Source organism: Leuresthes tenuis, unplaced genomic scaffold (genome assembly GCF_036924035.1).
Source record: "Leuresthes tenuis unplaced genomic scaffold, fLeuTen1.0.hap1 SCAF_12, whole genome shotgun sequence".
NCBI lineage: Eukaryota > Metazoa > Chordata > Actinopteri > Atheriniformes > Atherinopsidae > Leuresthes > Leuresthes tenuis.
Window position 1 is genome coordinate 18,426,630 of NW_027325366.1, and position 8,008 is coordinate 18,434,637.

The following is an 8,008-nucleotide window of genomic DNA, read 5'->3' on the forward strand; positions in this document are numbered from 1 at the left end:
CATTCTCCCACTTTAATATTCATTTCACTGGCAACAATAACAGGATGAGACTCAAGATACAAAAGATTCCCTTGTTTGGCTTCTCCTATATCAGTGTAATGAAGGCTGTTTTCCATCATTGAAATCGCACAGCAGGTTCACTGAGAGCTCCAGAGACACTGACACTCTCTGGAAGTGGGCCATCAGTTTCCTTCAATCACCCCAATGTGTAAGGCTGTGAAGCTGACAGCCATCTATGGCAGAATGATACCCCTCCCCCTGAGCGCCAATAAACAAACACACAGCCTCCCCAGAGTCCCCCAGGTGGTCTCAGTCAACACACTGAATGGAGCATCACTCAATGATGGATCAAACGAAAGACCATCCACCCATCCTTCATCTTATTGTCCCCCCCCCCCCCCCCCCCCCCCCCCACTCACCCATCCTCTCTGTCTTTCTTGGCCTCTCCCACTCTTTTATCCACCCATTTTCATTTAGCCCCTCTCCCATCCATCTTGGGTATTCCTGCCCTTCCCTGAGTTTCAGACAGGCTGACGGGCTCCAGACGTCATCCCTCACCTGGCTCTCCCTTCCGGGACAAATAAGTCCCAGAGAGCCCCTAAAGAATGATGAGCCTGTTACACTTACAACTATTTTTAAGATCCTTTAATAATTCCTTTGTCTTGGACTCTCATGCACAGTTTCTCACTTAGATTAATCAAGTTCAGCACCAGTTTTTGAATATCATCAATGGTGGTTGTACTTGTACAAGCTGCACAATTAATCTAACTCACAACTACCAGCAACATGGCTCACATTTATCACACTGCTGCTGAACTCAAAGCTCACATTAGATGCTCAAATTAGATGCTAAAAGTGGAATGAGGGATTGAATTAATAAATTAATGTAATTCAAGGGTCCTGTTATGCCTCAAAGGAGGTAGCAGTTGAAAGAAGGAGAGTCCAGGGTAGTATGGACCTGCCAGATCTTCTAAAAGCTTTATATTTTATATAGGTAGGGCAGAGGGCAACCAGTGGTTTTCCTCTGAAACGTTTTCCAATCAGCTGCAGAGTTGCCGGCGAACCACAGAGAGATGCAGTAGCTCATGGAGCAGCAGCAGAAGGACAGCAGTTATCTCTCAGCCGTGTGGTTCTTTCTGAGGGTCCTCAGAAAGTAGAGACACTGCTGTGCCTTCTCAACAAACACAGTGGTGTTTGTCTTCTGTGGGAACTTGTCATCCACATGCCCACCCAGGAACTTGAAGTCACTGACCCTCTCCACATAATCCCCGTGTACGTTTATAGGATGCAGTGCACGTTTTTTTCTTCGTCAAGTACATGATCTTATCTTAGCTCATAACCCGAATGCTAATCTATCATCTATCCCAAAGATGAGCCCCACGACAATTGTATCATTTGTAAACTCAGTGGTAGCATTGCTTCAGTGGGAGGGTATGCAGTAATGGGTGTACAATGTGTAAAGTAGGGGGCTCGGTTCATACCCCTGGGGAAAGTCATTGTTAAGAGTTTTGGCTGATGAGAGGTGTGACCAACTCTCACTTTCTGAGAGCGAGAAGTCAGGAAGTCCCTAATCCAATAACAGGTGATTGGTTAAAAACCTAGTAGTTTAGTAGCAGTAGTTTATTGACTCGTCTATATGGGATTTGTTGTGGTGAACACTGAACTGCAGTCCATAAAGAGTACCCTGGTGTTCCAGATGGGTCAGTGTGACATGGAGGGCCGTGAGTGTGAAGTCTTCTGTGGATTTATTAGACCTATAAGCAAACTGGAACAGGTCAAATGTTGCAGGAAGGTGATGTGCAGTCAAACCAGTTTCTCGAAGCACTTCATGATAACTACTGTCAGAGAAACTGACCTGGAAACCCCTAACTGGAGAATTTTTTGGCAGTGGGGTGATTGTGAATGATTTAAGCAGACTGAGACTGTAGATTGTGATAGAGACTGGCTGAACATCTTTGTGAAGAGATCAGAAAGGTGATCTGTGCTCTCCTTTAAGATCCTCATAGTCACCCCATTGGGTCCAGCAGCTTTCCTTGCAATAACCACCCTAATTCTTTGATATCACAAAAAGGTGCACTTGGGTGTTGTTTCGGCCAGTCAGGCACCTCTCGGTTTCTGTAACCTGGCATGCTCTGCCCAAGGGGTCGGTCTTGACAAACAGGAAGAGCAGTCAGGAGGAGTGCGTGAGCAGGTCTGTCTCTACAAGCATCTGTACGACCCATCAAAACCCAAGACAGTAAAACTATTGCAAATGTTACAAAAACAAAAAGCATGGCTTATAAAGTAAAACAGAGATGTTGAATTGAAAACACTTACTATTTTGGAATAAAACTGCAGAGTCCAGTGCCGGTCAGAGCACCGCTGACGTCACAGTTCGCTCGCGCCAAGACCAATGGGGTGAGCATAATCGCAGCTTAAGCGTTTGCACATCTTGTGTTCCTGCATTGTGAGGAAGAGATTGCTTGTTTTCATGTCTGCTTGCAAATAATCTCCTTACGCAGCTGTAGTGTTTACTAGTCTTGTAGTTAGTGATCTGCTGGACTCTCTGCTACACCTGCCTTGTGTTAGTGCTGTTAAAGCGCTACTAGAGCTTCTTCTATGTATGATGTTTTTGCCTACCTGATGCCTCCTTTCAAGTTGGCTCTGGAAGTACTTTACTGTCCCCATCTCCAGGTCAGAATGCATTTGTCAACAATCCATCTCAGTGCAGTACTTGGTGTATTGTTCTATGCCCTCAAAAACGTCTCAATTGGTTCTATCAAAAGAGTTCTGCAGCTGAAGAGAGGTGCCAAATGTACTAATTCCAATTGATTTGCTCAATAGTAAAGACGCTATGCAGACCATTAACCACTTCATGTAACCTTGTGTTGCCTAATTTTGCTGCAAAACATTGTGCATAATGCTGCAACAACCCTAAGGACAGCAGCCAATAACTAGTTGACTGCTTTCATGCATGTGCATGTATACACCTGCAGTAGAGAGAGTGGATATCACAACACCAATGGGACTGGATAGCTTGTAAAACTAGTAGCATGCTGTCAACAGTATGCAAATGCAAAAAAAACAAAATAATGGTCAAACTCTTTTGAGTTTAATTCACCTTTACCGAGGTCAGAATGACTATTCTGTACTTTTTGCAAATGCCCCCACACTCAAACTTTCATATTTCAATGCAGTGATTGACAAGATGTGTGGAACTGAGAATGTAAAAAGCCTTCTAAAGCCTTCTAAATATATTCCTGCTGATACTCCGAATGCAAGCACCATGAATGTCTTAAATATATATATATATATATATGCTTTAAAGGTTAAATGTCTAACATAAAAGCTTAAATTTAGCCTCATGTTTGTGTGGGTCTGTTCCAGCTGATTTCAACGCAGTCCTGATGAAGCAGAAGCACATTCACTGTGTACAACAATATATTGACACAGAGAGAAACTAGGAGGGGCAAAGTTTGGACAAGCAGCCCAATAACAGCCAGGCAGTTATGCAAGTGTTGGCATGGCCTGAGTAAAGAGTAAAATGAATAAAATCATAACAACTGTAACGAAAACCAGAGACACACACAGAAAGAGAGAGTAGGCCAGTGCAAAGCAGCAAACCTTCCATCACAACTCCATCTACTCTGAAGAGGTCTTACAACCCCCTGGTTTACTCCTAACAGATATGGCCTGTTTTTCCTCTAAGTACTTTCCCCTGCTGCTCTCCAATTCCCCGCCTCACTTGGTTTCTCTCTGCATGTCTCTCTTGTTCTTGTCTTTTTCCTTGAGCACTATAACACGGTAGGTTTTTCTCTCTTTGAGCGCTTGCAGAGCAACAACACATTCCTGTTCGCATTCCAGCCTCAGGAAAAACAGTGTCCGGAACATAATAAAAGGCCAAGCACGTCATTTGTTTTTAAACCCACTTGCTGGCTGGAACAAAGCTGCACTGAGGGCAGGATTGGGCAAATGTGTTTGTGCAAAAGAGACAGTCAAAGAGATGTGTTTGTGTTTACAAAGGTCTGCGTGCACGTCAGTTTTCTGTTTTTCTATATTTTCTGCGGTAATGATATTGTGAGCTTACCCTTCCACCAACAATACACCATGCAGCCTCCACGTAGCAACATGACCTGGTGGGAAAAAAACCCAAAAAAACCCGACTTGGCTCTTGTTTGTCTCCTCTCCTTGTTGTTATTATTGGCATTTTGTACACCATGTCTCATTTTTCATGTCCACCCAAGATACACTGTGACCTTGTTTGAACTATTAGCACATAAATACAGACAAACAACGTTTATTATGGGACAGTGGATAACAAGAGTGCTGAACATTTTGATATTGGTAAGTCTGCACCCTTTGTGTTTGCTGTGAGCGCACATGCCCACTAAAACCTTAATGACTATTCATTTGAAAGCAGTTTGAATGCTTTAGTGTTTTGGCCCTGACATATCGCTGGTAAGAGAGCCTCTTGAATTCAAAGTCCTCCTCTAAACAATTTTACATCCCATGCTTTTATTAAGCATTACTCTCCATGCATAACTAAAAATGAATTTGGTGCAAAAAACTTCTGTGCTGATGTTGCACATCATTTATCCCGATTTTTTTTAGTTTTAACCTATCGGGTCTACGATGTTTCTAATAACTAACCCCAAACAGTCAATTTCTGATAAGAGTGCATCCTCTGTCAAGACCAATGCTCTATTTTGCAATCTTAAAGAATGCAACCAAGATTTGAACCAGAATTGAATGACCCTTTCTCTGTTTACGCTTTCATGAAATTCAACTTGGTAGTTTTTATGTAATCTTGCAGACAATGACACACTCACAAAAAAGTATACTTCTTTCTCCTCTATTTTCACCTTGGAGGAGGAAAATTTTTTTCTTTAGAAGTAACGGACCCTGAGTTTCCAACCGACTGAGCCATAGCACTGTTGACCCCCTCCTATCCTTGCCACACCCATCAACTCTTCAGGAAGCTAATAATCTCCTTCCTGCGTCTGACACGAAGGTGGTGGCCGGCAGCAGGGCCCACGTGTGAATGGTGCACGAGTGTATGCGCATGTGCAAGGCCAAGCATAATGATTATTCAGCCATAACGGAAGTCATAAAGACTTCCTCTGATCACTATCAGTGTAGACAGAGGGACTGGAGAGATAATACAGCCACAGGGTATATACGCAAAACTAGAACAGAGCAGGAGTCACATCCAAACAAAGCTGCTGCCTGAGAGGCAGGGAGATTCCTCATACCACTCACATTATTTCTAAATGTCACCAAATGTCAGCGGGTGTCAGTTAAACACTGCCATGCTAATTTAAAAACGTGGTTTACAGTTGCTGGATGGCTGCACGACACTATTACTTTGACACACACTTTGAGTTTTTAATTGCTTAAACATATATTCACATCTATTGTTTCAGGTAAGTTAGCATCTCTCTGGCAAATGGAGAACGTCATTGCACAGGGGTAGGTTTTCAAACACCACCTGGGCTCAAAACTGTTTTGCCCTAATTTCTACTCTGCACAAGCTCTTGTAGTAAAGTTATTAAATTATCCAATAATATGGTGCTTGGGTTTAAAAGAATCTACCATGTGTGCATTCCTAAAAATAGTACACTATATGGTACATGACAGAGACACCTGCAGCAGGTTGAGGCTCTGATTGAAGATTAGGAACATAAAGGAGAGATGGGAGGAAGAGTGAGGCGTGGAATAAGAAATTGTGTGTAACAAACTGCGCTAAAAGTTTATTTAAATCTGAAATTGTATAAATAAATGTATAATCACAGAGATACTGCTTTGAAAGGTTAAGGCCAATTCTATTTCCATTTTTTGCTTCTAGTTAATATATCCTTTGAAAAAATCCCAAATCAGTATGGAATTGAGCGTGATCAGTCCTGTTATTGCTCATTACTCTTAGACATAGACCTCCACTATTGCCAAAAAAATAAACGTATCAGAAAAATAACATACCAATTAGAGAAGATGAGGAGCAGAAGAACAACATCTCTTTTTTGCACATATTTGTAGAACTAACATGGTATTATCTTTCTCTCTTAAATCAGCTCTGATGTGCACTCAGCTCAGCAACAGTTGGACCATTATCCTTTTTCACTTTTAGCTAACCATTTCATATGTTAAAGGTGAGACTATTGTCACATACTGTTTGCAAGGAACAGACATGGAACAGGGTTGCCACAGCTGCTTTAACTTTAGTCATTAGACTGTCACAGAGTCATATGTATTTGTGAAAGACATGGAGGAATACCCCATGTTAGACACATGTTATGTTACATGTGATACCTCTAAATCCATAATGCTTGCATGTTATTTAAAAAATCATACTGGAGCAGCATTAAATGAATTCTGTGGTTCACAGTCAACAAGAATGGGGAAACAACAGCAGCGTTGTAAGGGGGTCTTCTTCGTGACATGAAAAGAGCTAATGGCCTGTTAGAAATGTCCCACACAGGAAAAATCAAGAAGTCAAAGTTTAATTACCAGCCAATAACCCACAGATCTTACAACCTGCTTTTATATGACCCAATATTACACTTCTCCTCTGTTGGGACTCGAGGGACCATTATATGAAGTCATTAATGACCACTGTTTATCTTGCCCCTTGACCTGGACATCACTCGTAAAGCAGGGAGTAAAAAGCAGGCACACCCATTTTTACCCTTTCTCTGCTGTACGAGTCAATTTTTCTCATCCAAACACCTTTTTTTTTGTTTGTTTTTGTGCTCAGGTTCCAGCAGGCTAAGTGTTGCTAAGCAGCTCCATCACTGGATTTCAACTCATTGTGCTTTTTCCCTTCCAATCAAATACAGCAATTTAATAGTGACATGAAAAACAAAAGCATGAATGGAAATAAATCCTCCCTCACTCTGCTTCTTGTTTTCCCTCTAGTGGTCTCGATATTGTAATCCACACCTGGACCGGCGCCAAGCATGTCTGCAGACACCTGCGTCAGACCGAGAAAAACAAGAGTGAAAAGAACAGATTCCTCCCCTTCCCCCCTTTACCCCAGCTCTCTGCCTCCCTCCCTGTTTGTCTGCGTTTTGCTACCCCCTCCCCCTGGCTGTGTATAAGTTTGAATGGATCATGTGACTTCCTTCCTGTTGTTTTGACCCTAAGGTCACTCTGCCTCAGGGTCAGTGCCCCCCCCTCCAAACACCCCTTTTCATTATTAAACAAAATCTGAAAATCTCAGAGTTTTCTTCTCTCTCAGTCTCAAGCATGCATGCTTGAGACTGAGAGATACACAGACGCACAGTAGCACAAAATTATAGAAACACAAAGCAGAAGAGAGGGGTGGGCCTCTCCTGAATGTGATTGAACTTTAGAGGAACTCAACGACCGCGCTCTCCTCTTTATGGTGCTCGACTCCGGCTGACCTTTCTGTCTGTGGAGTACGGCAGACTGTGGGGGGTTGGGTGCCGGGCTCTTGTTATGACTAACAAAAAAAGTAGAAGGAAAAAAAAAAAGAACGTTGACTGGTCCAGACATTGAATGATGATGGCGAAAGACTAATATTAACATCAGTCGGGCCTTGGACATACAGTGGTGGATCAAGAGTTATCTGCACATTTCATACAGTTATTTAAATCTCGACATCAGTTGTCCAGGGTAACCATTATATTCCGAATGTTTTGAGATCAGTATGAACAATACAATTCAAGGCTATCTGAATGTAAAATGTCCCCCAAATCCCTTTGGATTCTAACATGTAAACTCCTGAATTATTGAAGATCCTGTTATCTCACAGTTTTCCCACCGAAGGCTTTTGTTCCTATCTAAACACCAGTCATTACACTTCTCAGATTCAGAACAAGCATCAGAGGGTCCACAGCGAATCTAGTGTTGTCATGGTTCCTGATAAGGCTGCACGTTATCACTCTCTTCAGCCTCTGAAAACACATGACCATGAATAGTATTACAGTTGGTTTATGTGTATTTTCCAATGTGTGCGATTACGGATATTTAAAAACTGCAAATGACAGCTGCATCAAAGGCTGCAAGAACA